Genomic DNA, 22,337 nt, shown 5'->3' with positions numbered 1-22,337 from the left:
TAGAGTAGTTGCGTATTAGTGTGATGACACTAACCGTATGTTTGGGTATCGTATGTACTAGAATGGATTTGTGAAAATACTGGAACTGTATGGAAATGTTTTTGAATTGTATTGTATTGGATGGTGTTATATTTTGCGTAAAATAACACTGGTATGTCACGCACTGATATAACTTGCTTTCTTTCTTACTGAGAGATGTCTCACCCCGAATATACGTACAAATGTTTGTTAGGTCCTTTAGGTAGCCGTAACTAGCATCCTAGAAGTTGGAAGCGAGGGTGTTGTTAGCTGCTGTTAGTGCTTATTTAGGTACGAGTTTTGAAACCGGGTTGTCGTGATGGTTTTTGTAGACACCTAGGGTATGTTTTGTAATTATGAGAATGTATATCCTAGTTTTGTATAGACTCTGGTATGGTACTGTACATGTATAGAAAGATCGTATTCCATTGTGTATCTGATGAGTATGGATGTGTGTGTCATGATTGTAAGGGGATTCGTGTACCCCCCGGGATAGGACCCTCTATTGGTGTTGTATCATGTATGTTTTATTTGATACAGAGATAGGTTAGGTTACTATATTCACACATGGGACCCATCTGTGGGTTCGGGGTGTGATAGCTTGGTATCAGAGCTAACCAGGTTGCTAGGTCTTGTAGACTTGGTTAGGTGTATTTACGTGTACATACCAAAGTATAGGATGTAGGAAATGGGCAGTGTAGGTTAAGGATTGTGTTGTTGCTAGATGGGACTCATTGGCGGTGTTCTATGTCCTTCCTGGAATGACGATTTCAGAAAGATCACGGCAAACCATTGATGGATTCGTGTCAGTGTGATGAGACAGGCCTAGACCCGTGGGATTGGTAGTTAACATGATTAGGTGTTTTATTGTGTTAACTGTGTACGATGTAGGAATCCTAACTGATTCCTATTGTTTTCAGAATGGAGCCCAAGGATAATAACTTGGAGAGTAACTCTGAGGAGATGGCAAGCGATGAGTCTCCTTCTGTGTCTCGTGGTTTGGAGAGACAGGTGATTCAAGAGCTCAGGCGGAGTGTTAGGAGGCGCGAATGCTCTCTTACTGATGCGGGGTGTACCATCGAGAGGTTCACATGCATGCACCCTCTGACATTTACGGGAGGACCCGATCCGATTATGGCAAAGGAATGTGTTGAGAAGACCGAGAGGATTTTAGAAGTCCTTCACTACACTGAGGGGCAGAAGGTCCTGTACGCTACCTTCCAACTGACTGGGGAGGGAGGGCATTGGTGGACTGCAGTGAGTCTGCTTGAGAGGCAGAGAGCTAGTCCATCTAGTATGACATGGGGTTGCTCAAGGAGGTATTTTTTGAGAGATGCTTCCCGGTCTCCACTCAGGATGCAAAGGCCGATGAGTTCTTGGGCCTAACGTAGGGAACTCTGACGGTGCAGAGGTATGTCACCAGATTTATTGAGTTATCTCAGTTTGCATCGTACTTGGTTCCAAATGAGTACGAGAAGGCTCAGAGGTTCGATAGGGGTTTGAGGAAAGACATCCACCGTCTTGTGGGGATGCTGCAGATCTGTGAGTTCTATATTTTGGTGGATAAAGCCACCATAGTTGAGACCGACCTTTGGGGAGATGAGGTGGTACAAGATTAGGGGAAGAGGCTGGTATCTTCTAGTTCTCAGACTGGTCCTCGACAGGGACAGTGGAAGAAGAAGAAGAACTACAATTGTGGGTATCGACAGAATACCGAGTGATAGAATTATCAGGGGGATCCATCCTCCGCACCGTGCGCCAAGTGCCGTAAAAGGCACGATGGCGAATGTTAGCCATTCTGGGGTAACTGCTACAACTATGGCAAGTCGGGCCATATGTCACGGAGCTATCAGGCACCGAGGAAAGATACGCCTACATAGAGCCAGATTCGTGGGAGTAATCAGATGCCTCAGGGGAACCACCAGGCACCCATGGCTCCAATGAGGGTATATTCACTGACTCCAGCGGATGCGGAACACGCTGGGAACATGGTGACAGGTACCATGTCTTTGCTTTCGAATTCAGCTACCATTTTATTTGATTCGAGGGCAACCCATTCATTCATTTCTACTAGTTTTGTGAATTTGTGTGGTGCTAAAACCTGTGTGATGGATGAGAGGTTGTCTGTGGCTACACTGACTGGGAGTGTAATGATCTGTGTAAGATGTTAGGAAACTGCCCAGTAGTAATTCAAGAGAAGCTGTTACCAGGGAATCTTGTAGTATACGACATGTATGGTTTTGACGTCATACTAGGGATGGATTGGCTATTCTCTAGTTTTGTTGTGATTGATTGTCGTAGGAAGGTAGTAGTGTTCATACCTCCTGGGGAGCAGGGGTACGAATTCGTAGGATCGTGTGTGCGTTCGACGCCACAGATTCGATCAGTATTACAGGCGAGGAGGCTACTCTTGGACGGATGTCAGGGGTACCTAGCTTGTGTGAAAGAACCACCACAGGATGAGTAGAGACTCAAGGATATTCGGGTAGTCAATGAGTTTCCGGATGTGTTTCTTGATGATTTACCCGATTTACCTCCGGATCGTGAGGTGGAGTTTGCAATAGAATTGCTGCCTGGCAAAGCACCAATCTCTAAAGATCCATACTGGATGGCTCCAGCAACATTTCAAGAGTTGAAGGAGCAATTGTGAGAACTACCGGACCAGGGTTTTATTCAACAGTGTTTCACCCTGGGGAGCTCCAGTTTTGTTTGTGAAGAAGAAGGATGGGTCAATGCGTATGTCCATTGATTACCATGAGATTAACAAGGTGACTGAGAAGAACCATTACCCGTTGCCTCGTATTGATGATCTCTTTGACCAGCTGCAGGGAACACAGATCTTTTCGAAGATTGACCTACGGTCAAGGTATCATCAGGTGAAGGTTAGATCTAAGGATGTAGCGAAGACTACTTTCCGATCTAGAGACGGCCACTATGAGTTCTTGGTTATGCCGTTTGGTCTGAAGAATGCCCCAAAAGCGTTCATGGATCTGATGAACAGGGTTTTCCATGAGTACCTGGATCTATTTGTAGTGGTGTTCATCGATGACATTCTAGTATACTCATGGAGTTCGGAAGAGCATGAAAACCATCTGAGGTTGGTGCTACAGATTTTGTGAGAAAATAAGTTGTATACCAAGTTGAAGAAGAGTAAATTCTAGTTGAATCAGGTCACGTTCTTAGGCCATGTGGTGTCTAAGGGTGGTATCTTAGTTGATCCTAGCAAGATTGAAGTTGTGTTCAACTAGGCGAGACCGAAGAGTGTGCAGGAGGTTCGGAGTTTTCTAGGATTGGCAGGTTACTATCGTCGGTTCATAGAGGGTTTCTCTAAATTGTCTGGACCTCTGACATGATTGGCCAGGAAGGGGGTGAAGTTTGACTGAACTAGTGATTGCGAGCAGTGCTTTCTTGAGTTGAAGCACCGGCTGGTTACTACTCTAGTATTGACCATTCCTTCGGGGGATGGAGGTTTTGTGATCTATAGCGACGCGTCCCTGAAGGGTTTGGGATGTGTGCTTATGCAACAGGGTAAGGTAGTAGCTTATGCTTCTCAGTAATTTAAGGAGTATGATAAGAATTACCCTACGCATGACCTAGAGTTAGCTGCTATTGTTTATGCCCTGAAGATCTGGCGACACTACCTGTACGGTGTTCAATGTGAGATTTTCACTAACCACAAAAGCCTCAGGTACTTTTCCACGTAGAAAGAGCTAAATATGAGGCAAAGGCGGTGGTTAGAGTTGATCAAGGACTATGATTGCACGATCAGTTATCACTCTGGAAAGGCTAATGTGGTAGCTGACGCGTTGAGTCGGAAGTCAAAGCATACAGCAGTATCTGGAGTTGTAGCTCAGCATCATATCTGACGGGATCTAGAAAGCCTTGGCGTTAAGTTGGTGTTTGGTGATCATCAGGTTTTCATTGCTAGCTTGGTGATCCAGTCGACCTTATTTGAGCGTATTAAAGCCGCGCAGGCTAATAATGTAGAGTTAGCTGAGATTGTAGAGAAAGTGCAACAAGGTTTGGCTGCAGATTTTAACATCTCTGACAGAGGTGTGTTATGGTTTGGGACAAGACTATGTGTTCCAAACGACGATGAGATCAGAAGGACGATTCTGGAGGAAGCGCATCGTTCTTTATATATGGTACATTTGGGTAGTACGAAGATGTATCGGGATTTGGGCAAGTTCTTCTAGTGGAGTGGTATGAAGAGGGAGATTGCCCAGTTCATGGAGCAGTGTCTGACGTGTTAGCAAGTGAAAGCTGAATATCAAAGGCTGGTAGGGCCGTTGCAGCCTTTGCCTATTCTGGTGTGGAAATGGGAGTACATTTCCATGGATTTTGTTACCGGATTACCGCCAGTGCTTCATGGGCAGAATGCTATTTGGGTAATCGTGGACAAGTTGACAAAATCTGCTCACTTTGTACCGATAAAGGTTAGCTACCCTCTGAGTAGGCTAGCGGACCTGTATATGCTTGAGATAGTGACAATGCACAGGGTACCGGTGTCCATTGTTTCAGATCGAGACCCGAGGTTTACTTCTCAATTTTGGAAGAACTTGAATGAAGCACTGGGGATGAAGCTTACCTTTAGTACAACATTCCACCCCCAGACTGATGAATAGCTAAAGAGGACGATACAGATCCTGGAGGATATGTTACGGGCTTGTATATTAGACTTCAGTGGTAGTTGGATTCAATTTCTACCATTGGTAGAGTTTGCCTATAACAATAGCATCCAGGCTAGTATCGGGATGGCACTGTTCGAGAATCTGTATGGTTGGAGGTGTCGATCTCCTTTGTATTAGGATGAGGTTGGTGAACGTCAGGTTTTAGGACCTGAACTCATCCAACGGGCGTCTGAGAAAGTAGGTTTGATTCGGGAGAGGATTAGATCGGCTCAGAGTCAGCAGAAGAGTTACACGGATGTTCGCCGCCGGGAGTTGGAGTTTGAGGTGGGGGGTAAGTTATTCCTTAGAATTGCTCTGATGAAAGGAGTGATGAGATTCGAGAAGAAGGGCAAGTTGAGCCCAAGGTATATCGGACCATTTGATATTCTTGAACGAGTGGGTCCGGTGGCTTACTGGATTGCACTACCCTCTGCGTTCTCAAGGATAAATGATGTATTTCACGTATCCATGTTGAGGAGGTATGTTTCGGATCCATCGCATTTTATTAGTTACGAGTCTTTGGTGATTGAGGATACTTTGGCGTATGAGGAGGTACCTGTTCAGATTCTAGACTAGAAGGTTCAGAAGTTGCATACCAAGGAAATACCGTTAGTAAAGGTATTGTGGCAGAATCCGAGATTGAGAAAGCTTCTTAGGAATTGGAGGCAGAAATATGCCGGAAGTATTCGCAGTTGTTCTGAGTAGTAGTCATGAAAACGGAGTCGGTATGGGTATGTTTGTATGTATGTATGTAATACTCTATTGTCATAGTAGTATTGTGTGGTTAGTCTTTGGGAGAATCTTGTAGTGTTGTGAGTACCCGAGACTGTGTATGTATGTAAACACGGTATTCCTCCACCATAAGTGAGGGAATGTATGTATGTACGTATGTATCATAACGGGGCTGCATATAAATGGCCACCGGTTCTTTATAAAGTACGTATGTATCGTAACGGGGCTGTGTATAAATGGCCTCCGGTTCTTCGTAAAGTACGTATGTATCATAACAGGGCTGCATATAAATGGCTACCGGTTCTTCGTAAAGTACATATGTATCGTAATGGGGTTGAATATAAATGGCCGCCGATTCTTTGTAAAGTACGTATGTATCGTAACGGGGCTGCGTATAAATGGCTACCGGTTCTTCTTAGTGTATGTATGTATTATGACGGGGCTGCGTAAAAATGGCCGCCAATTCATCTTAGAGTGTGTATGTATTTGGTAGTATGAATGTATTCGTAATGAGAGATTGCAAATTTTGAGGACAAAATTTTCGTAAGGAGGGGAGGTTGTAAGAACCTGATTCGTGATAAATGAATTAAATTGATTAAGAGAGGGGTAAAAAGGTTATTGTGTAGACTTCGTTCATGAGGCCATCATTTGTCGACAAAGGCTAGTGGCTCCTCGTTGACGAAATTTAGAGGCTCGTCGACGAGGGAATGCTGAGAGGTTCAAAAAAATTGGAAATATTCGGCTTATCGATGAAACCTCCGTCTCGTCGACGAGGAATGCAATGAACTCGTCGACGAAGACGTCATCTCGTCGATGAATCCACCCAGTCAAAGGCCTTTAAAAGATATTTGGGGTTGCTTTGGGGCTAAGAAACCCATATCTCTCTCCTTCTCTCTCTAGAATTCGAAGCTCTCTCTCTCTCTCTCTCTCTCTCTTGATTGCTTCACTGTTTGTTGCCTAATTCATAAATCCAACGTTATTGCGAGGATCAGGGAAGGATTCTCTATGTTTCTAGTGGATTAGAATCTCCTTTTGAGCAGTTTCGGGTTTCGGGCCAAAATCGAGGTAAGACTCGGTTTTCGTTTCAATTTTAGAATATGTATAGTAGCAAGGATTGTAAGCATGTATCATACTGTGGTTTGTAGGTTTTGGAGTCTCGGTTCGTAGTTTTGGGAACTATAGAGTTAGTAGTTGGAATTCGGGTTAAGGTAAGGGGATTCAATTTATATTAGTTACTTTTTGAAATCGGGATCGATAAGCTTGTAGGCTACGATCGTATGTATGTTTTAGTAACTTATTTGAGGAAATCTATTGAGTAAAATACGGGATTTTCGGGTTACAATTTTCGAGAAAATTTGGGGATTTTGGGTATCATCTTTGCTTTGTTTGAAAAACTATTTGTTTTGTTTAAACTGTATTATTGAGATGACTGTTATCCATATTTGTATAAAACTTTATATTTGAATTGGAAAATGATATGATTTGTTGTAAACCAAATAAGCGTGGTATATATGGTTGTATGTAATTGTTCTAGGTATTTTGTAAAACAGTTATGTGGTGGTTAATTACTGTACGCTGATAAGTATAGAAATATGAGTTTCAAAATGATTCTAGGTTTTGTGAAATCAGCTAGGGGCGGCTAATTACCATACGCCGAAACAGCTATGTAGCGGCTAATTACCGTATGCTGCGCCATGTACCGGTGTCAAAACTGTGGGCGAAAGTGTCCGGCTCTATATCCAAGGGTGTGAAATATCACCTGTATCTCGGCTGGTCACCGAGGGGTGTGAGCTACACTGTATTGGCAATGTAATCGCTGTAAAGCTTTGAGTTTCATTGAGTAGTTGCGTATTAGTGTGAGTTACATCGTATTGGCAACGTAATTGCTGTGAAGTTTCGAGTTTCATAGAGTAGTTGCGTATTAGTGTGTCGACACTGACCGTATGTTTGGGTATCGTATGTACAGGAATGGATTTGTGAAAATACTGGAGCTGTATGGAACTGTATGGAAATGTTTTTGAACTGTATTGTATTGTATGGTGTTATGTTTTGTGTAAAATAACACCGGTATGCCACACACTGATATAACTTGCTTTCTTCCTTACTGAGAGGTGTCTCACCCCGAATGTACGTTCAAATGTTGTTAGGTCCTTCAGGAAGTCGTAACTAACATCCTAGCAGTTGGAAGTGAGGGTGTCGTTAGCTGCTGTTAGTGCCTATTTAGGTACGAGTTTTGTAACCGGGTTGTCGTGATGGTTTTGGGAGACACCCAGGGTATGTTTTGTAATTATGGAAATGTATATCCTAGTTTTGTATAGACTCTGGTATGGTACTATACATGTATAGAAAGACCATATTCCGCTGTGTATCTGATGAGTATGGATGTGTGTGTTATGATTATAAAGGCATCTGTGTACCCCATTGGGCCGGACCCTATATTGGTGTTGTATCATGTATGTTTTATTTGATACAAAGACTGGTTAGGTTCTATATTCACACCCGGGACCCATCTGTGGGTTCAGGGCGTGACAAAAGGGATGATCTTTTTACTCTTGCTTCATTTACATGCTTTCGTTTACTGCTTTCCATTTACCTACTGTCTGTTTGAAGAAGGATTGAAGATAAGGATAAGCACTTCTGCGTATCAGTTAGAGGGAAATAGTCAGCTACGGAACCACAAGGTGTTTGTTCATCGTTGAGACATGGTATACTCCGGTTCCTGACCATGCTTCAGACAGTTGGTGCACCCTTGCTACCTTGTGTCCTAGATCTCCCTTTTTCCACTTTGGCCTACTCAGGTTAGTACTTCTATGGAAGTCTTGATGAACGTAGACAGAGGCATGGCATCTAATGTCTAATTCGAACCATAATATCACTTTGTAGGAGTAGGGTAACTCATAAATTTACTTGCTTTCTCATAGTGTAGATTTACTTGCTTTCATTTAATTGCTTCCCAGTGGTTAGAAACATCCACCATTGTAAGACATCGCCTTTTACTTCTTTTTCATAACAAGGTCATAATAAATCAATTTGGAAGTGGTTTACTAACTGCGCTTCAAGTCCCCGAGGATTGATACCCGACTTACCTACTTTCTACTAGACTTGGGATAGTTAGGTTTATAAATATTATTTTTGTAGTTAAGGTCCCAAGCCTTGGCAAGCCTACCAACACACACACACACCACAAAACTTCTTGTAGTATAAGCTTATATAGTTTTCACAACACAAGAAACTGCAATTGCACAAATCAAGCTAAAGATAATGTTGTTGAAATATAAGAAAAAAGACGTTTCATAGATAAAATAAAGAAGAAAAGAAATTTCTACAAGACATCAAACTAAAAAGAAATTGTTTCATGTATCTTCCAAAATAATCAACCACAAAGGGAATTTAATTTACAAGAAAGAAAATTGAACCTAGTTCAGCAGTCGGTTTTCAGTACTTCAACACGTCATCTTCAAGGTTACAGTTTTTGAAGGAGAAAGAACAAGGGACTGTTGGGCATTGGCAATGTTGATGTGTGAGGGCCGCGACTACGAGGCTGTGAAGGCCTGAGTCGTGAGCTATGAAGCAATGAACAAACTACAAACATAATTGAAGGCATGAGGTAGCGATGGGTGGTGATGGTGACAGTGTATCTGCGAGGTTGAACATGAAATCCTAAATGTATAAACTTGCTAAATGAAATTAATGAACTTATAGAGCATCTGAGCAGTAGAGGCATAGTCAGCAATTGTGTAGAGAGAGCATAGTGAGTAGTCGACACTAAGTAGTTGCATAAAAAGAGCACAGAGGTGTAGTCGGCACTTGGTAGTAGCGTAGGCCATAGAGAAAGTAGAGTGATGGCTGTCAGCTGAAATTGTGAGATGAAAAATTAGAAATGTGAATACAGTGAATTGAATTTGAAAGTGGGTTGGGGTGCTAGGTGGGGGGGGGGGGGGTGGCTGCGTGCACGTGGGCTAACTTGCTACCTAGGTCCAGGCTGTCCGACTAGGTGGGTTGGGGGGGGGGGGACGTTGGGCTTTATAAGTTTAACTTTTTAAGTGGGTTGGCAGATATCTACCGGATAAACCCGACCCAACCCATTTAGGAGGTAGATATAAAATTTAAAATCATATTCAATTCATTTGACAAGCAGATCGATTATAAATTGATTAAACCGAGTCGAATTTGATTTGGATTAACATATTTGTATCCATTTTGTCAGATCTGAATGATAGAAAATGACTTAAGTTGTAGTTAAATGAAATATACTCAAACAATAATAAGAAGAATAAAAAACACAAGTAGAACGTACAAGATTTACGTGGTTTGGCAATAGCTTATGTCCACGAGAGCAGAACTTTGGTTTTCATTATAACCAATGTCAAAGCTACAATCTTTGGGTTACAATATTATTTAATTATGAACCCAATGCGCAAAAAAGTGTTCTAGTATATCGAAACTACATCTGTGTCAATCCCTAAAGGAAATCCCTCCATTTTAGCCTATTAGCTTTGGTGTATTCGCAAGAGGGGGGGGGGGGTGAATTGGAATTTTAAACTTCTTCCTAGGTTTAACTAGACATTTGCAGTATTACACAATGTAGGGTCTGTCTACCCAAATGCGCAGATAAATATAATATGCGAAATTTAAATCATGCGCATCATTCACACTATAACATACATGTGCGATAAATATAAAATGCAAAAATATAAACAGACACACAATATGTTATCGGGATTCGACCAATACTACTTACGTCCCCACCTTGGCTACACTAGTATAAGAATTTCACTACTGCTCACTTAACGAGTGGAGCGACACTGGTTACAACCAGGTTAATTAACGAGGCTGATCTCAACCAACACGCCTTATCAGAATGACGCACCAAACTTTCCTAACCGAGTCTAAGCCAGTTCAAGACTATTCAACAGGGCTAGTCTCCCTCTTTAGGCCCACACCTAGAATACAATCAAGATAAAATTTTCGTATAAATAAACGCTTCTTATACTAGAAGAAATGTACCACTACGCACAATATAATCAATGTGCCTCAATGATGTAAGAACTATAAGTTCAGTGCTCTACGTGTGCAATCAACACTCAAGGATGTATAATCTCAAATATGCGTAGAGTGTTCTAACAAGCTAATCTTTGAAAGCAAATATATTAAATCTCAATATCATATTAGTGTTTCAAAGATACTAGTAATGCTATTCAAACAAATTCAAAAAATATTTTCTCAAATGTATCTAGCACAAGAATTGTTTAAAATCTAGTTTTGTAAAATATTTTGCACACAAAAATAAAGCTATAGGAATCTTGCAATGACAATGCAAAGATCCTTAAGCTTATAAGTTTATCCCAAGACAAGATTTTATCAATTAAAATATGTGGAATAAACTATGCTAAATTCCCCAAAATCAATATCAAATATTCTAGCAAGACTTAGCAATACTTAATAAGCACTAGCACAATTTGTAAACTCTCACAATGCTAAGATGTATCAAGGGAATGAATATATGAAAGTATTTGGAGTGGAATAGGAAAAAATAGGCTTTTTGAGATTGAGAGGATTTTTCACTAATTATATTACTAATCTCACCTTAATTTTGCAAATGAGCCCTTATATATAGAGAATGGCAAAATTATGACCGTTGGGGACACCAAGGGTATTATTAAATTTATTTTAAAAACCATTAAGAAAATTAACCCTATTTATTTAATTTTAACCTCGGTAAAAATTGATTTACCCAACACTCTCTTCCCTAGCAGTGTGTAAATATTACCCAGCACTCTTTTACCTTTCACCACAGTCAAAACTCCCTTGCTCACCTTCATTACCCCACCTTCGAGCTTGTAACTGAATCCGTTACAATCCAAGGTGTCTAACAAAACCAGATTCTTCCTCAACTCTGGTATGTGCCTCACATCACACAACATCCACACTACACCATCGTACATACTGATTCTCATATTCCCAATCCCGATCACTTTGCACGTAGCATCATTCTCCATAAGAACAGGAACTAGAACTGATCAGTCTATACATAGTGAACCAGTACTTATTGGGCGCCATATGATACAAACATGTAGAGTCCAAAATCCAAGAATCTGCAAACTCATCCCACCCCAATGAAATCGAGAGCATATCATCGTCACCGCTCCCAAAGTCTCCTTCTTCTACTACATTCGCACATTGTTAACGAACCTTCTTTTTTTTTCAGCACCTCCCTTCCTCCTCTCCGGACATTCAGATTTTATGTGTTCTCTTTTGCTGCACTTAAAACATTGCGCGCCCTTCTTCTTCCTATACTTGGACTGAGCTTTATGGCCGCTCGATCCACTCTGGAAACTGCTCCTCCACCGATCCTGATTCAACTTCACCACGAGCTCTTCGGCATGTGAACCCTCATCACTGGCCTTCTTCTTTCGGTGAAACCCCAGTAATGCACTCGTGATGTCTTCCAACTCTAGGGTTTCTTTTCCCCAAGTTAGCGTCATAACTAGGTTTTCGTATGTACGTAGGATACGTCGGTAAGGAATTTAGTAGCATAACTGCCTTATCCTCTTCCTCGAACTTCACATCGACGCACTTTAAATCGCTAATGATTTGATTAAAAGTGATTATGTGTTGAGAAAGGTCCGAACCCTCTGCCATCTTAATCCAATAAATCTTTTGCTTAAGATACAGTTTGTTCATAAGCGACTTGGACATATATCAGCTTTCAAGCTTCAACCAAATCACAACCTGTGATTCCTCATCCATGACGTTGTACATAATGTCATCGGCTAGACAATACCGGATTGTAGAAACCGACTTTGCTTCAAGCTCCTTCCAACTTGCTTCATTCATGTCGTTCGAGTTCTTTTCGTACAAAGCCTTCACCACCCCTTGTTGTAGTAGCATGCCTTTCACTCTTCATTGCCAAAGTATGAAACTACCAGTTCCATCGAACTTGTTCACGTCGAACTTAATCGAAGAGACCCTAGATATTGTTGAACCAATAGCTTTGATACCACTTTGTTAGCTTTGGTGCAATCCCAAGAGGGGGGGTAAATTGGGTATTTAAAAATTATCACCTAGGTTAAACCAGATAAGCAGTATTACTTAACCTAGGGTCTGTCTATGCAAATGTAAATCTAATCATTTACAATATAACATACACGTGCAGTAAGTAAATTGCGGAAATGTAAAGAACACGCACGATATGTTATCGGGGTTCGGCCAACTGTGCCTACGTCCCCGCCTCTAGCTCGCAAGCAGGAGGATTCCACTAATAGCTCACTTAAGGGTGGAGCGGCACCGTTTACAACTAGGTCAAATTAACACAGGGCTGACCTCAACCTTAACCAGGTCAATTAGCGGGGCTGACCTCAACCTACACGCCTTAACAGGACGACGCACCTAGCTTTCCTAATCGGGTCTAAGCCAATCCGGGACTATTCCAGGGCTAGTCTCCCTCTTCAGGGCCGTGCCTGGAAATACAACAAATGTGTATAAAATTTGTACACGGAAATATGCTTCTAGAAAAGCAGATGTGTGCACCAATACAGCTCAATCAATAAAGCAAGCACGAATGATATGTAGATATGCTCAGTGCTCTAATGTGTGCTAAACACTCAATCAAGTATGATAATCAATCAAGATCTAGAGTGTGTATCTAAGCAAGATTTGAAACACAATATTCGAATATCACAAAATCATATTAGGGTTTCAAATATGCTAAGCAAGATAGATCAAACAAACTCAATATGATATTTCAATTTCTAAAGCACAATGGAGTTGTTTGAAAGATTAGCTTTTCACAAAAGGATTTTTGCACACAAAATCTAGGTTTAGGTATCTTGCAACAACAATGCAAGAACCACAACCCTCAAAGTCTTCCCACACAAGATTTATCAAATGAAATCCGTGGAAGAACTTTAGGCTATACTCTCAAATAAAATCAATCAACCTTTATACCAAAAGAGAGTATTAGCTAGAAAGATTACGCACAATAGCCTTATAGAAATACTCACAATGCTTAGAGAAATAAAAATTGAAGAGTATGTGAGTGTTTGCAAGAAGTTTTTGGCTAATATAGGGTTTTAAGAGTTGAGAGAGTTTTGCCCTAATCAAGTTTGCTAATCCTTGCTAATAATGATAAATGAATGGGTATATATAGGCAAGGAGGTATTTTTGACCGTTGGGGACCTATTGGGTATTATTAAGAAAGATTAATGATGTTTAAAGCATTTTAACCCTATTTAAAAAATATTAACTGCGGTAAAAAATCAGGGCAACCCGAGAGGTCCGGTCGACCAAAAATGGTTCGGTCGACCAGGACTCAAATGGCTCAGTCGACCAGGGGACTTTTGAACTGAAAGGGTCGGTCGACCAGAGAGGGCGATTTCCCAATTTTCTGAGTTTTGGTCGACCAGGGCATTTTGAACTGCCTGGTTCGGTCGATCAGACCGCTGGAAATTCTCCCGAGTACCTTCCGGTTGACTAGGTAGTTGTAGTTCAAAAGCTCTCGGTCGACCGAATGGTCAACTGTTGACCCAAGAGGGTTTCGGTCGACCAGGGCCTTTTGAACTACAAGTTTCGATCGACCGGGTAGTTAAAATGTTGAAAAAAAAGGAGTTTCGGTTGACCGTAGTGAAGGCTTGGTCGACCGGGGCTGAAATCAACGAGTTTCGGTCGACCATGGTGAAGGCTCGGTCGACCGGCCTCTACTTTTCTACACACACACTGTTCAGTGTTTTGGCCATAACTTTTCCTATACAACTCCAAATTAGATGTTATTGATACCAATGGAAAGGTAAGAGAAAATTCCACAACTTTCATGTTGAACACATTTTAAGAAAATGACTTTTGGATTGAGACAAATGTCCATCAATGAGACAGAAGAAACATGAAGGGAGTTTTTCTCTTACGGACACATTTCAGTGTTTTGGCCATAACTTTTTCTATGTAACTCCAATTTGGACGTTCTTGGTATCCAACTCAAGCTATGGTAAAATTCCACAATTTTCATTTTGAACATGATTTGATATGACATCCAATTGAGTAAGAAAATTGTTCATTTCTAACATTTGGTCGACTAGCCGGTTGACCGACCCCTTTGAAAATTTTAGTTTTTGCCTTCTTTTAACTTTAAAACCATTGAAAAACCTTTGTATAAGTTAGGCATTTTATGACAAAAGTTTTTCATGTTATTTGGAGGTCCTATGGTCAATCTAAGGTCAATTTGAGCATACCTACCTATCATGCATGATGCAAATTATTACAAGCCATATGAGTGCACAGTCCATAATTAAATTACATCCCAGAATGAAGAAACTGAAAAATAAATACAAATGTAGCACAAGATTCTTCATTCATCGGCACGAACACCGCACGCCATCATAATAAGTCTTTTAGTCCCGAAGCGCACATAAGGTGATCCTGCATGCAATTCTCAGTACAACCATTACCGAGAGTATTTGTCATAATCAAAACTTGGTTTGACCAATCAAGTCAACATTCTCCCCCTTTTTGATGATGACAAATACTTTATGCAAAAGTGGGTATAGCCAAGAAAGGCTCCCCCTGACTTTATGCATAAAGGTAATTAAAGTAATGGGTAATAAAAGATTAAACATGATTAAGCATTATTTTACCCACTTTTGCCTTTTCTCCCCCTTTTGGCAACAGCAAAAAGGGTTTAAGCAATAAAACTCGAAGGCAAAGGATGTCATTTAGATACAAAAGGGATGTTAGGAGGAATTTTTGAAGAATTTGGCAACATGCCGTTTGAAAATAGACCATTCCCAAACCTTACTTTGTACCTAAGTGACCTATGTTGAGTTTTAATCAATAGCATATAGCACATATTCATCACGTAACTCAAACAGTACAGTATTTTCAACACACAAAGTAGAGGTATAACTTTTAGACATTCAAGAAATATAATAGTCATACAATGCAAATAGAATGACAAAATTAACCTCAACAATTAAGCACATAAGTAATACAACTGGTCATTTAAATATTTTAAATGTCATGAAAAACAAAGTTAGATTGTAGATATGCACTGACCATTTCAATTGACACATATCATAAGACCCATGGAAGATTTGAGTTAATGGCACACGGCATATGATACCAAATAGGAAGTTTGAGCATGAACACAATCTAACTAGTTCGCATGTATTTTTATGTGTAGGTATAGAACCAGTTATGTGACTTTAAAACAATATATGTATATAATAATAATAATAATGAAGCAAGAGAAAAAGTTTGAGTTTTGAAATTAGTTCTTGCCATAAAGTAATAAATATATATATCCCCCTTATGATGTTTGCAAGATGGTGCTGGGGGTAGCTTGCAGAAAGGAAGCTTTAATTTAAAACAAGCAAGCCTAAATTTTCTGGTTTGTCAATTAAGTACATACAAAAGTATAACCAGAAAATCACAACCATGATGATCCTAAAGATTTAATAGTTCACATGCGGGATCATATGGAAAACACAACCAACATGTGGCAAAGAACTATAAATCAATGTAAGATTTTTACCAACAACATTTCAATTTAAGCACATGCCACATTTGATTCGGCAATATATCTAAGCAAAAAAAAAAGTTTGTGAGCATAATATGATAGACATTTTAATTTTAGATGCTCCCCCTATCAATTTGAATTATTGCTTAGATATTGTAAATTACTTATACTTTGCAAGTGATTGATTTCATTGAATATGCCAAAGTATAAGTGAGCACACAAACCATTCTTCAACAACTATACTTGATGTCTATTAACAACATTCATCTCAAATTAGTATAGTCATACTTATAGACAACAAGTGCATCAAAGATAGATATTAAGGCATGCAATACAACTCATGATCCAAAAACATTTCATATCAAAACATGGGACTTTACGTGCAAGATATAATGTTCAGGGATATAGGAAAAGCCTCAATATTTTAATAAACAATAGTGATGCATGTGATACCTATAAGTTCTCTCTATAGGGTAGGTGCTCAGTTTTTTAAGTGTTTGATGATTATACAAGGATGACATTTAATTTTCAATTAGTTTTCACTCATCCTTTCAAAAATATTTTAACTTTAATTTTATTATAATCATCTTTAACACAAGGTTTTATTGGGAAAATCCTAACAAAATTTCGGCAGCATGCCGTTTGTATATAGGACATTTTCCCATACAAATTGTACCTAATAGGTTCAAACAAGCAATTTATATTTCAGTTCAAGGCATACGAGAACCTATAATCCACTACCAGCATGCAATTCACATCAACTGCATCCGCCATGCAGGAGGCATTCTAAACTAAGCATGCAATCAGATAGTATAATCAATTATCCATATAACATGTAAACCATCCAACTAGATATTATGAACAATGAATAACCATGGATAGTTAGAAATTCAGTGCAATACCCGTATGGACATTTAGGCATGAAATAAATATATGAGAGCATTTTAATTTATATAATCATGAAAGAATATATGCTCCCCCTTAATTATGCGCTAATTCATTTTATGCCTTTCCTTATTTTTCAGGTTCTTTAGGCCAAGTATATTAAGATTTTCAGTGTTATATGCTTGACTTTGGATGAATAGGCTTAGAGGACCAAAAGGTCAAAAGATATATATCTTTAAATAAGCTAAGCCCATATTTGCCTCTTTTCTTATGATTTACAATACATGAGAGGCCTAAAGTTCAAATGACTTTTCATTTTAAGGTTCATGCATAGGTTTCTTTGAATTTTTGTTCCATCATATAGATTGAAACTTATATCAATTAAATTAGCCATTTTAACTTAATTCATGAGAATGAAGCTCTTTAAATGATTTTATATAAAGTTTGAGAGCTTGGAAGAGAATTGAATACTCTTAAAGATTAAGCATTTTATTTAGGTTTAATAGAATATTCAAAAGTAGGACATTGTATAAGATAAGCATTTTGAAGAATATGTCTTAACTTATTTTGGCAAAGAGCATTGTGGAGGATATGAATAACTAGGAACTGATGCTCTTTGGTGATTGGAATGTATCCTTTAGATATGATCATAATTTTAGAGCAAGGATACGAACCAATGAGAAGGATGGACCTTTACCTGATATGATCGTGGTAAGGTAAAGATTCCCTATCGAAGGATATCTTTTAATAAGCACTATAAATATTTGGAATTGATGATTAATAGTGCTTCAAACCTAGAGTGATGACTATACATTTTATTAGGCATTTAAATTTAATGAAGGGTTTAGGATTAAATGATATATAGTGTGAGATGGATTCCCTAAACCACAAGCTAGGCATTGGACAAAATGTATGCTTAACTTTAGATATTCATATTTACGCATGAGTTAAGCAATTTGAAATTTTAATACAAGACAAAAATGTCATGTCCACTTGGAAGTGGATTTTCATTCAAGCAGTCAATACTTTCATGTTTCAACCAAGGAATGTATGCATTAAGTTCAGATTTGTTGTATGCTTGGATTTGCAGATTGGCTTGATTTTTCAAAATACTTAGTATGTAAGATTTTAAATAGTTGGCATATACTAAGATTTTACATTTTCAGTCCCGAACCATTTCCTAAGCCTTTAAAAGACACTACCCCCCATGGCTAATCCTAAACAATAAGGAAGAATTATGTGATCATGTAATTCCTGTTTGAGCAAATTCTTCCTTGAATATCAAGGGGTTTTCTTTCTTAACAACCCATATCATTTTTCTACCTTTTATTCTCGATGGGTTAGGACTAGGTGGTACTTTGACTCTCCAGACTTGTTTGGGTTTCACACCTTTTCTTTTAAATGGGCAGTCAAATTTTGTGTGCCCCTTCTTTTTACATAGAATGCATATGGTGTGAGTGTATGGACCGGAGGAGGTACTAACATAATGTTTTGATTCTTTTACAAAGTACCCCATGTATAGGTTCTTCTTTTTCTTATTTTCAATTCCATTAAAACCTATACCCTCCTTATCTAAAGTCATCTTTTGTGAGCCAAGCAATTTATCAAAATTTTCTTTGCCTCTAGTGAACGTGTGGATGATCTTAGATTGGTCTTCTATTTTCTTCTCTAGATCCTGAATTTTTGAGTTTTTCATATCTTTGCAAACACTTTGAAGTTTCATAAGTTCTTTTGACATATTGTTTGCTTTATTCTCAAGATCATGGATATGAAGATCCTTTTTATCATCATTAGAAACTTTAGATTTCAAAATAGTCAATTCCTTTTCTAATGATTCATTCTTGCTTTCCAATCTTTTAATTTTCAAATTTTTTTCTCTTTCAGCAAGAATTTTTGAGTCACATTCTTTCTCACATGCCTCATACTTGTTTTTCAAAGCTGTATATCTTTTATTAGCTTTAACAAGTGACTTATAAGTTCTCACATATTCAACTTGCAATTCCTTATAAGTAGGCATGCTTTCACTATCAGTACTATCACATGATTCAGTATCAGATGCATCATTCAATTCATCACATGAATCATAATCAGATTTATCTACTAAAGCAGAAGGAACAGAGATAACCTCATTATCTATTAAGGCAACAAAGCACTAGTTACCTCCTTCAAGATTCGAAGGACTTGAGTCACATGGAGAGATCACAATGTTTTGCATGGGTGCTCCATATCTCCTCTCAAGTTCTTCCCATATCTGCTTAGCACTACTACAAGCCATAATCTCACATAAAACATTAGAATCTAAAGCATGCAGTAAGGTATTCATAGCATCAAAATTTACCTGTACTAAGTTCCTATCATGGTCATTCATTTCACACTCAGATTTAGGAACATCAGTACACCCAATAGATTTCGTAGGCACACAATCACCCTGGTCAATGACTCTCCAAAATTTCCAATTTAAAGCTTTCACATACACAGTCATTCTAAATTTCCATATAGCATAATCATTACCACAGAATACAGGTGGGTGTGTGACCAATCTACCCTCACATGCAAAGGATGCACTAACTTGAGCCATCATGATCTTTAACTAAATAATGTTTAAATCTAAGTTACGAGGCTCTGATACCAATTGTTAGCTTTGGTGCAATCCCAAGAGGGGGGGTAAATTGGGTATTTAAAAATTATCACCTAGGTTAAACCAGATAAGCAGTATTACTTAACCTAGGGTCTGTCTATGCAAATGTAAATCTAATCATTTACAATATAACATACACGTGCAGTAAGTAAATTGCGGAAATGTAAAGAACACGCACGATATGTTATCGGGATTCGGCCAACTGTGCCTACGTCCCCGCCTCTAGCTCGAAAGCAGGAGGATTCCACTAATAGCTCACTTAAGGGTGGAGCGGCACCGTTTACAACCAGGTCAAATTAACACAGGGCTGACCTCAACCTTAACCAGGTCAATTAGCGGGGCTGACCTCAACCTACACGCCTTAACAGGACGACGCACCTAGCTTTCCTAACCGGGTCTAAGCCAATCCGGGACTATTCCAGGGCTAGTCTCCCTCTTCAGGGCCGTGCCTGAAAATACAACAAATGTGTATAAAATTTGTACACAGAAATATGCTTCTAGAAAAGCAGATGTGTGCACCAATACAGCTCAATCAATAAAGCAAGCACGAATGATATGTAGATATGCTCAGTGCTCTAATGTGTGCTAAACACTCAATCAAGTATGATAATCAATCAAGATCTAGAGTGTGTATCTAAGCAAGATTTGAAACACAATATTCGAATATCACAAAATCATATTAGGGTTTCAAATATGCTAAGCAAGATAGATCAAACAAACTCAATATGATATTTCAATTTCTAAAGCACAATGGAGTTGTTTGAAAGATTAGCTTTTCACAAAAGGATTTTTGCACACAAAATCTAGGTTTAGGTATCTTGCAACAACAATGCAAGAACCACAACCCTCAAAGTCTTCCCACACAAGATTTATCAAATGAAATCCGTGGAAGAACTTTAGGCTATACTCTCAAATAAAATCAATCAACCTTTATACCAAAAGAGAGTATTAGCTAGAAAGATTACGCACAATAGCCTTATAGAAATACTCACAATGCTTAGAGAAATAAAGATTGAAGAGTATGTGAGTGTTTGCAAGAAGTTTTTGGCTAATATAGGGTTTTAAGAGTTGAGAGAGTTTTGCCCTAATCAAGTTTGCTAATCCTTGCTAATAATGATAAATGAATGGGTATATATAGGCAAGGAGGTATTTTTGACCGTTGGGGACCTATTGGGTATTATTAAGAAAGATTAATGATGTTTAAAGCATTTTAACTCTGTTTAAAAAATATTAACTGCGGTAAAAAATCAGGGCAACCCGAGAGGTCCGGTCGACCAAAATGGTTCGGTCGACCAGGACTCAAATGGCTCGGTCGACCAGGGGACTTTTGAACTGAAAGGGTCGGTCGACCGGAGAGGGTGATTTCCCAATTTTCCGAGTTTCGGTCGACCAGGGCATTTTGAACTGCCTGGTTCGGTCGACCAGACCGCTGGAAATTCTCCCGAGTACCTTCCGGTCGACCAGGTAGTTGTAGTTCAAAAGCTCTCGGTCGACCGAATGGTCAACTGTTGACCCAAGAGGGTTTCGGTCGACCAGGGCTTTTTGAACTACAAGTTTCGATCGACCGGGTAGTTAAAATGTTGAAAAAAAAGGAGTTTCGGTCGACCGTAGTGAAGGCTCGGTCGACCGGGGCTGAAATCAACGAGTTTCGGTCGACCATGGTGAAGGCTCGGTCGACCGGCCTCTACTTTTCTACACACACACTGTTCAGTGTTTTGGCCATAACTTTTCCTATACAACTCCAAATTTGATGTTATTGATACCAATGGAAAGGTAAGAGAAAATTCCACAACTTTCATGTTGAACACATTTTAAGAAAATGACTTTTGGATTGAGAAAAATGTCCATCAATGAGACGGAAGAAACATGAAGGGAGTTTTTCTCTTACGGACACGTTTCAGTGTTTTGGCCATAACTTTTTCTATGTAACTCCAATTTGGACGTTCTTGGTATCAAACTCAAGCTATGGTAAAATTCCACAATTTTCATTTTGAACATGGTTTGATATGATATCCAATTGAGTAAGAAAATTGTTCATTTATAACATTTGGTCGACTAGTCGGTTGACCGACCCCTTTGAAAATTTTAGTTTTTGCCTTCTTTTAACTTTAAAACCATTGAAAAACCTTTGTATAAGTTAGGCATTTTATGACAAAAGTTTTTCATGTTATTTGGAGGTCCTATGGTCAATCTAAGGTCAATTTGAGCATACCTACCTATCATGCATGATGCAAATTATTACAAGCCATATGAGTGCACAGTCCATAATAAAATTACATCCCAGAATGAAGAAACTGAAAAATAAATACAAATGTAGCACAAGATTCTTCATTCATCAGCACGAACACCGCACGCCATCATAATAAGTCTTTTAGTCCCGAAGCGCACATAAGGTGATCCTGCATGCAATTCTCAGTACAACCATTACCAAGAGTATTTGTCATAATCAAAACTAGGTGTGACCAATCAAGTCAACACACTTGTTGTTGTTTTGTTAGCCAAATACGATGTTATCTTTGGTGTATTCCTAAGAGGTTTCTTCCTAGGTTCAACTAATCCAACAACCAGTATTACACAAACTTAGGGTCTGTCTATGCAGTTATAATATGCGCAGATAAATATAATATGTGGAAATTTAAATCATGTGCATCATTCACACTATAACATACACGTGCGGTAAATATAAAGTACGAAAATATAAACAAACACACGATATGTTATCAGGGTTTGCCCAATACTGCCTACGTCCCTGCCTTGGCTACACCAGCACAAGGATTCCACTACGGCTCACTAAAACGGGTAAAGCGGTACCTAATACAACATGCCTTACCAAGGTGGCGCACCTAGCTTTCCCAACCTAGTTCGGGACTATTCAATAGGGTTAGTC

Source organism: Malania oleifera, chromosome 9 (genome assembly GCF_029873635.1).
Source record: "Malania oleifera isolate guangnan ecotype guangnan chromosome 9, ASM2987363v1, whole genome shotgun sequence".
Classification (NCBI taxonomy): Eukaryota; Viridiplantae; Streptophyta; class Magnoliopsida; order Santalales; family Ximeniaceae; genus Malania; species Malania oleifera.
This window is presented reverse-complemented; position numbering follows the sequence as displayed.